The 10100-nt window shown below is 44.7% G+C and overlaps 1 long non-coding RNA gene across 2 annotated transcripts; it reads right to left on the minus strand.

Annotated features, from left to right (window-relative positions):
* Positions 1–746: 746 nt before the first annotated feature.
* Positions 747–3032, minus strand: LOC123058055 (uncharacterized). Of its 2 annotated transcripts, none has more exons than XR_006427056.1 (3): positions 2224–3032; positions 1979–2072; positions 747–1217 (listed from the first exon to the last, which is right to left on the minus strand). It is a non-coding gene; the product is annotated as an uncharacterized lncRNA (long non-coding RNA). The 2 variants fall into 2 exon arrangements; XR_006427055.1 differs by having other exon boundaries at positions 1979–2144.
* Positions 3033–10100: the final 7068 nt, after the last annotated feature.

The following is a 10100-nucleotide window of genomic DNA, read 5'->3' on the forward strand; positions in this document are numbered from 1 at the left end:
CTATCTCCGCTCACTGGATCACAGTCTGTTGTCACACATGCCATTTAAACATGTTTTGTTTTCCTAACATGCAATAGCTTCAGTTTGCAAAGCATCAGCTACCTTCAGTAGCTTAAATTTTTTTGCTAACATGCAGCAGCTTCAGTTTGAAAGCATCAGCTGCCTTTTGAATTCGTCTGACTCACAGTCCCCTTGAACATCCCTAATTACAAAGCCCTAGCCTCCAGAGTTGCTAAAGACGCACCGCTGTTTATCTTCAGCACCTCAGCGGCCGGCGGTTTCTTCACACTCAAGTGCACTCCTGGTCAAGCGAATTGCAATCACATCTCCTTTTAAACACTTTCAGGAGGTTAAAACCTTGTTTCTTCTAAAACATCATGTTTTGCTAAAAATTATCATTCTTCAAACTTTACTATGTCATACATCTAATCTATCATAATCTGGATCTAGATCCATCCGCAATTTTGCATGCCTATAATTATACAAACGCCAAGCCAGCAGACCATGTGTCTCCAATTTGTTTCGAGCCTTGTAACAGTAATACCCAGTCTGCATACATAACCAGCTACCTGGATAATTCTGACTAACAAAATGAAGTACCTACATGAGGTTAACTGGAAAATTTCAGCATCTTTAACCATTGATATTCTGACCAAAAGGACTACACAAAAACTTTTCCAGCTTGATGATATCAGTACAATTTCTCTTTAGTCGAATAAGGGCTGTTTCATCAACGAACAATAAGATGCAGGTCACCATTCCATCATTTCATTGAACTGTAGAGAGAGAAGAACAACTTATTTTTCAAAATAATTTTTTTTTGACGGGAATAGCAGGAGCTCTGCCTTTGCATTATAGAAGAGAAGACATACAGAAACGGATGGACCAACGAGAGGAGGTCGCATCCCACATTACAACGTGAGGTTTAGGAGACAGAAAAAATTACGGCCCTACAAAGGGAATCCCTCTAGTTGCCTCCCCAAAGCACTTGATGTCATCCTTGATGAGCCCAGCTAGAGCAGTAGCAGTCAGCTCTTTATTCTCGAATACTCGTTGATTTCTCTCCTTCCAGAGGTTCCACACAGTGTAGGCTGCCACGGTCATATTCAACCTGTTTTGCTCCTTCGATCCGCCGGCGGAGCAGAGCCTCTCCCACCACTCACCCACAGTCTGCGCCTCGTCGGCCACAGCGAACATTGCATTTTCAGAGCTCTAACCTTCCAAATAAAGGACTTCATAGAGTTAAGATGACATGCATGTTGAAAGCTCTAACCTTCCAATAGTCCCAAAACCAGCGACTCCCTGATTATCTTTAGTATATGCACTAATGTACAGATATTCATGTGATTTACAACCCACACAAAACTACTATAAGATGGAACATTAAGCTTTGACTTTTCTGTTAGAAAAGAAATGATAGCAGCCTTTTCTTTAGAAATAGAACATATATAGATAGGCATCCATTTAACTGGTATTTTAGATATACATTTGTCTTAGTTTCACAGAGCACATCCAATTGACAATACGTTCCTGTCCATTCAAGATTGGAAGTGTGGTATCCCCGCTCAAGCACACTATCAAACCTCCAAAACAATAATCTAATGCCCACGTAGAGTGATCAACTGTAACACAAGACCACATATTGCACATGCTGCAGGCTTCCGATCACTTATGGTTAGCACCTAAATATTTCAGATATCATGATTAGATTGACTAAGTGATATATGAAAGATCTCTACAATGATGATATGCATAACACCATTAGCTCCTTTTCCAAAAGTAAGTCACAATAGTGACTACATGACAGTAAATGCTTCTTAGACACATCATACAGTCAACAACAAAACTGAGGTCTGCATCTTACTACCTAATGATTTAATGAAGCTGCACAAAAATTAGAAACAAAAAGGTATTCTAGAGCTAAATGGTTTAATTTAACTGTAACAAAATTACAAGGCTGCAGAAGATTTGACCGTACCCGCTCGTGCTTCATCACGAAATTGTCAAAATTTGATGTTGACAAAATCTCCAAGCCAAAGCCGTACATCGACGAAATTCTATGTTGCCAAATGCTAAACATGAACCAACTATGTTAGACCAATGGAGCGGTATTGATCCATAGCCTGCAAATCCATTCGAGGATTCTGCAGAACAAAGCAAAAAAACAGCATACGACAGTCATGAAAGCTGAATTGATAGAAAGAGTTGTACCAAGGAAATTACCTTGAGGTCAGTGTTGAGAAGTGGCAGCCGGCAGGTTGGGAGACGTGGACATGCTGATCACACAGATCGGGGATGCGCTGCTCACACACCTCCTCCACGGGTCAGCCACTCACATAAACACTTCAATTCCTTAGTTTGATAGAACCCCAAGGTTTATCCCGTACCTTTGCAGCCCCCAAATCTTTATGAGAATTTCCCTCTCCAGCTCTAAGTTCCCCAATCCGTCATATAAGAAAGCAAGAGAGAATTAGGGAGCCGGAAACAATAACCTGTAAGAGTATGGTGAGGCAGGGGAGGGGCCTTGTGCAGGTCTTGCTGACGACGTCCGCCCGATCCCGTCAGCAGCGAGGTGTGCCATGGTGGCGGTGCCGACGTTCCTGATTCTAGCGGTCGGCGCCCCGGCAGTCGACAACGACACCGCCCACCCGCGCCTCCGTCTGCATTAGCAGGCGGGCAGGTCAGGATCTCAGGGTGGATATGAAAATTTGGCTAGGGTTTGCTCGCAGAGGAGATCGGCGACACGGCGGCGCCGATGTCGGAGTTGAAGAAGAAGATGTGGTCACGGCGTGATTCGGAGGGACACAGCGCGCGTTCTCAGGCGTGGCAACGTCGAGCTTCTCAAAGATCCGAGAGAGGCGACGGAGAGGGAAGAAGGGGACCGTGGGGAAGAGACAGCGATGCACGATGTATGGCTGGTGGTGGCGCGGATAAGCTCATATGGGGTAGCGGCATACGTGGGGCGGTAGCGATGGGTGGGAGAGGTAGAGGCCGGAAGTGGGATGCAGGGTACGGTGTGGGTTCAAGGCTTCGAGCAGATAGCATCAGAGAGGTGTGTGCGTGCGGGGCTTTTTAGATTTTTCTAGCTGGCTGTTTTTTTATCGCGTGCGTTCGACGAGCCGTCGAAGAAACTACGATCTTAGCCGTCGGTCTGCATGTTTAACGTAAAATTAACGGATATAAAATGATGACGTATAGAGAACTATGAAAGCATATGTCTTTTAATATGGGTCCGAATAACTGCCACACGTGTGGCATGGACGGGAACCCGTCCGCACGCCTCATGTGGCATGGACGGGAACCGGCCTGCACGACCACGTCCGCGCGCACAAAAGCACGGCCCGCACGTCCGGTGTGTGGCAACCCCGCCCGCACTGCCCCGTCCGGGCCAGACGACCCGCTGCCCGCACGACCCAGCTGTTTTCGGCCTCCGATCCATCCCCTCTCTCGTCTGCCGTCATCGTCCCCCACCTCTCGAACCCCGACCTCCGTCGCCGGCCATCTTTGGTTGCCATGGCAACCAGGGCAGATCCGTAGGGCGCTCCCACCGCAAACCACACCCCAACCCTCCCCATCCCCAGCCCCCCACTCCAACCCAGCCCTCCAGAGACGATCATCTAAAACCAGGTGAAATCTACCGATCTCATCCTTCTCATCCTTAAGCCTGAAAATCTCCCGATCTTGTATTGGGTCCATGCTATAGGGGTAGAACACTGCATGGTTCAGTGTATATTCGCAATTGCCAGGCAGAATACACCAGATCTGCCATGTACTACGTTTGAGATTAACTTAAGTTCATAGTTTAATTGACGGAAATAGTTGGGTATGAAATGGATGAGTAGGAATCCCTAAAAAAGGGAAGGAAGGACAATTTTTGGAATGAAGGGGGTGGGAAAAATTAATTGCCACTTGTGTATAACAACAGTTGCCACCTTTCGTTGTCAGTAGCTGCCACCTATTTTGACCTGTTGCTTGCCATCCCTATCTTCTATGTGCAAGCAGCAGAAGAATAGAATTCTTGTGGATTGTTGATGCCTTCTTGTTCATCCAGTGATTGAGAACACATCGGAAAGAAGCGAGACACGGAAAGAATGAATCACGAAGATGGCGCTGATGCTTGGGGTTCTCAAAGGCCAGAAACGCCCCCTTGGAATGCATCAGAGTACAGTCAACTCATCTCTGCAGGGCCGTTGCTGCCACTACTAGAACAGTATGCAGGCGTAGGTATGATGCGTGATAACAAAAGAAGAGAACAGTTGCCATCTTCGCAACGATGAAGATGACATTCTACTTATGTCATGCACTGTCATTTTTTCGCAGGTTCTTATGACCAAAACACTCATAGGGGGCCCCCGTGGCAAGTTCAGTCACAAGGCGCTAACACTGACAAATGTACGGGCAGCCAACTTCAACTAGCTAGTATGTCTAATCAAGGTAATGCAAAACGAAAAAAGAGCACATGCTACTGTGGACATGAAAAATGAACATGCAAAAAAACTGGCAAAAGGACTCACGAGTTATCACGGGTGAAAATGCAGAGCCTTCATGCAGCACGTGGCATCAGGCAGCACCCATGTACCTGCCATCGACGTCATACACAGGTGAGTCCATAAAAAAAGTAAAGTTGCGGATGCTCAATTAGCAGAAGGAGCATAGTTGACAACTACAATTGCCATGACTGGACATCTACAGTTGCCATGGATTAAAAACTACACTTCTCATCCCTGGACAACTGTTGTTGCCATCCCTGGACACCTGCAGTTGCCATGGAGGAACAACTGCAGTTGCCATGCTAGTGCAACTACATTTGCCATGCCATGACAACTGCAGTTGCCATGAAGGAACAATTGCAGTTGCCATACCGATGCAACTACAGTTGCCATGCCAGTAAAACTGCAGTTGCCACATCAGGGGCAACTGCAGTTGCCGTGCTAGCACAAAACTGCATTTGCCATGAATTGACCAACCACTACTATGCTTACAGGTTATTACGCTGGTGGTAACCCGGCAAACGTCTCGTGACAAGCTTCACAAATTGCAGGTGGAGCACGTCATTATGGTGTCACAGACCACACAAGATGGTCAAATGCAGCACAACAAGGTAAGGAAAAAAACTGAACCACAAAAAACAGTGCTACATTTGTTATTTGTAGTTATTTGTAGGCAAAACAAATAGTTGCCATGTTTGTTGAACAGTAGCTGCCATGACTGGACAGCTACAGCTGCCATACATGTCCACGCGCAGACTCACGGCTTGCTATTTGAAATGATGTCATGCCAAATCACTCGAAGATGGTGTGATCCGTTGCGATACACATGTTATCCAAACAAAAATCTTACTCTCGTACCTATTTTTTCTATTACAGGGCCTACAACTACACTGAACAGCGGCGCGGGGACATCTACGGCGGGGAGCTCTGAGCGCACGGAAGACGCGTTCCACCAGCCAGCAGACAATCATGCCGCAAACAATTTCGAGTCAGAGTCGGGAATGGCAATCACTCCAGCAATGCCGACAAGCACCCCTTTGAACACAAGCACTGGCAACACTCAAGTAGATGGAACTGTCGCCGATACTGAAGTGAATGATGAAACTAACGACGAGGCACAAGGGGATGAAGATGGTGGGCAACCAGAGATCGTGGTACCTCAGCCACCGTACATTGGGTAGAGATTTGAATCGTTCGAACAAGCAAAGGAATACTACCAGACATATGCAAAGTTCCATGGATTTGCGGTCAACACCGAGTACCATAGGAAAATTAAGAAAACTAACGAGTACAGAAGAGGTGAGATGAGGTGCCACAAGGCACGGAGGAACAAGAAGGGGAAAGGTGTTGCGCCTGTCGTTTCGGAATGAAAGAGAGGTATCATTCTCAAGACTGAGTGCCCTGTCCGGTGTAAGCTAAACGTAGATGGAGCACAGTGGGTGGTCAATGAATATTTTGACGAGCACAACCACCAACTCATAAAGAAGTTTGACCTGGTAAAATTTCTGACCGCCCATAGAGGATTCACCCCCGTCGAAAGCAATTCGTAAAGCTGCTACATGATTGTAACGTCGGTCCATCAAGAATGGTATAGATACTATCTCCCATCCACAGCAAAAAGGGGACTCTGAGTAGCATGCCGTACATACCAGCTGACGTCACAAACCTACAGGCCAAGTATCATAGAGAGAGCAAGTTGGCAGACATAGAGGCCACAATGGCCTACTTCGATGAAAAAGCGAAGAAAGATCCAGATTTCTTCTACAGGATAAGGTTGGATGATGAGGACCGTGTCAGGAACATGTATTGGGTGGATGGTGCTGCAAGGAGAGCCTACAAACATTTCCGAGATTGCATTTCATTCGACGCGACGTACCTCACCAATATGTACAAGATGCCATGCGCTCCGTTCATAGGAATAAATAACCACAATCAGTCGTTGCAGTTCGGCTGCGGGCTCGTCCGGACCGAAGACATGGATGGGTATGTTTGGCTGTTCAAGACCTTCTTGGAGTGCATGGATGGACTTGCTCCGATGAACATAATAACAGACCAAGATTTCAGCATGCGTGCAGGCATAGAGGAGGTCTTTCCGTTGGCAGTGCACAGGCACTACAGGTGGCACATTATAAAGAAGGTTGAGGAGACGCTAGGACCGTTCTTTGCTGACCGTCCAGAGCTGCACAAGGCATTCGAGCTGTGCGTGGACCACAACTTGACAGTGGAGGAGTTTGAAAGGAGCTGGATGGCCATGACTGAAACACATCAAGTCCAAGACAACGAGACTCTTGTTAGCCTGTGGGAGAAGCGAATGTACTGGGTGTCGGCCTACTTCATGCAGTGCTTCTTCCCCTTTCTGCAGACTACACAGCGCAGCGAGGGGTTCAATGCTGTTTTGAAGCGGTACGTCAGCCCTGGCAACTCATTGCTATAGTTTGCCAAGCAGTACACAGCTTTGCAACAAAAAATTCTGGGATCTGAGCTACAGCAAGAAGCGACCATGGCACTAAAGCAGCCAAAATTGCTAACGTATTTACCGATAGAGAGGCAAATGAGCAAGATATACACCAACAAGATCTTTAACAAGTAAGTCAGTTGTGTTATAGTCTTATTTGCAGAAAAAGCACCAAGTCAGTAGGTGCCTTATAGAGTGCAATGCAGTTGCCATGATGTGCAGTTGCCATGTTTAATGAAATACTGTTTGCCATGCTTACTCAGTTGCATGTTGCCATGTTTAATGCACTGTGCTTCCATTGGGACATGTTGGCATGCAAATGCCAATATCAACTGGAAAAAAATGTTATATTGGCGACACATATGCCGAAATGCAGTTGCCATGTTTAATAAAATGCATATGCCATGTTTGTTGAAATGCAATTGACATGTTTACTCAACTGTAGATGCCATGTTTAAATAAAAGGGCAGTTGCCATGTTTTATGCAATGTTCTTCCATTGGGGAATGTTGGTGTGGAAAAATGACGATGTCCAGTTGAAAATGTACTACAATTGCCATGTCTAGTGTACTGCATTTGCCATGTTCAACGTACTATATTTGCCATGTTCAATGAACTATGTTTGCCATCTTCAAACAAAATGTATTTCTATTTCCATGACAACATAAGGTGGTACAAGAAAAGAGCGCACGATAGTTTAACCGAAAACACACAAAACTTGCAGATTCCAGGAAGAAATAAAGCGTTCCAACATGTTCACGGCTTTCCAGGTGGACGAACATACGTTCAAGGTGTGTTCTATTTTGGGCATGTCAGATTCAGAACCTGAAGACCCGGACAAAGGAAGGAACTACTTCGTCAAAGCCTCGATAGGCGAAGGCGAGTACTACTGCCAATGCTGCAAGTTCGAACGGGACGACATTGTATGCTGTCATATACTAAAAGTAATGGACATGAACGTTGTGACACGGATGCCCCGCCATTTCATAAGGCGGTGATGGACTTGGGACGCTGACGACGTGTTGGCGCCGCAGACAACACACGCAGTTCTGGCTGTGCATGATGAGAGACCTGAGTCAACCATGGAAGCCGTGAGGCATGTTGTGCTGACAAAGAACTATGCTGAGCTAATTGATGAAGCGTGCAAGAGTGATGAGACAGCGAGAGTCACAGAAAAACATAGGAAGGCACTGAAAAGAGAGCTTGATGAGATCAAGAAGAGGAAAGCTGATGAAGCCTTACACCGGTTCCCCTACACATCAAGTGTGCCTTCATCCATGGGGCCATCATCTGAAAACTCGGAGATAGGATCTGGAACAGCAAGCACACAGACCCAGGTCAGGAACCCACCCCATTCTATCACAAAGGGCGTCCAAGAGAGATAAGGTACAGGTCGGGATTGGAGATCCAAGCAAAACACAAGAAAACGAAGAAAGGGGCGGGCAATCCATGAGCAAAAATTGGGGCGATGTGACATGGTCCTTGTGGACATTTTGTTTTGTACCCTAGATGATGAGAATTCTTTTAAAAAAATTGGGAGAATGACTCTTGACGGGCATCAGAAGTGGAAGGAAAATTCATTGAATGGATAAATGCAGTTGCCATGTTATGGGTACTTAATCTGCCATGTTATGTGTAGTTAATCTGCCATGTTATGTGTAGTTGGTCTGCCATGCTATTTTATACTAAATATGCCATGCTATTTTATACTAAACTAGATGATAACCCCGCGCGTTGCTGCGGGAACTTTTGATAATACATAAACCAAATAATTTTTGCTCTCACAGTCCATATACAATCTTGAGATGAGAAATTGCAATGGACACTATACTTGGAATATAATTGTAAAGATTGCAAAATGTGAATGATCACATCAATTTTTTTTAGTAAATAGAGTGATATGACATAAGTAATCTCACATGACACGGTAAAGAACAAAGATTTTGAAATGAAGACCCTATGAAAGGTTATGTACAAATTTCCATTCTGACATACTTATTGTGCATTATGTACAAATTTCCATATTTTCATTTTCTTTTCCCCCGAGCATGATAACTTATGTATGATCTAAAAGATCTTATACTTCTTTACAAAGGGAGCACATAGATAAGCTCCAAGATATAAATTATTGCGTTGTAACGGAATTTGCTTGCAAAAAAGTTAAATCATGGATGAAAAAATACAATCTATGTTACAATTGGGAGCACATAGATCCGTCATTGGTATACCAGGGGAAGTACATCCCTACAAGATAGTATTGTAACACAATTGTAACTGAGCAACAATGAGCCATTGGAAGGTGTTCACCTAAAACAATATGTGGGTGTGGCAGCAAAAGTGTTCACCTACAACAATATGGTGTCATTAGAAAGCTCGTTAATAATGCAGCTGGAGATATATCATCGCTGAAACAATGTGTTAATCCCGATGGTGAACCTTTGGTGCCAGATCTTCTTCGTATAAATGTTGAAAATAGACCGGTTCAAAGATCGGATGAGATGGAGCCTATGATGGAAGCGTTCCCATCCATTATAAAAAATGAGTCGCTCTCTTCAATAAACTTCACGGATACTATTTCTGAAACGGGAAAGCCAAAAAGCCATATAAACATTTATGTGTGCCCCATGAGCAAGGTGGAGAAGAGCATAGTTAGCTAATCAAGAAGTGCGAAATAATACATTCCTTGTAGACTTAAAAATCAATAAATGTAAATATCTCACACCTAGAAGATAACCACTTAGTTGGTTCAACATAGGCAAATTGCAGTGCAGTTGAGCACAAAACACACGTTAGCAGGGATTAATTTGGTTGGATTCATAACCAAGGAAGACATGCAGATCTGCAACCTACCAAGGATTGTGAATGGAGATGACTTCGTATTATACTGTTCCACACATTCAGACAACAATCTGGCCATAGAAAATTCTTATAATAAGCTTTCCCTGAAGGTGAGGATTATCTGAAGGTCACTCAAGGTGGCATACATGCAGGTATCTCCTGTCGCCAATTATCAGTCTATTACATTTGCACCTACAAAAGGCATAAAAATCTGTAATAAACAGTGGCAGTTAAATCAATAGTACTACAAAACAGCTACATGGAAACAGCTAATGCAGTCAATTATACCCACAATCGATGGACCATCTGACCCCAAGC

This window comes from Triticum aestivum, chromosome 1A (assembly GCF_018294505.1).
Source record: "Triticum aestivum cultivar Chinese Spring chromosome 1A, IWGSC CS RefSeq v2.1, whole genome shotgun sequence".
Lineage (NCBI taxonomy): Eukaryota > Viridiplantae > Streptophyta > Magnoliopsida > Poales > Poaceae > Triticum > Triticum aestivum.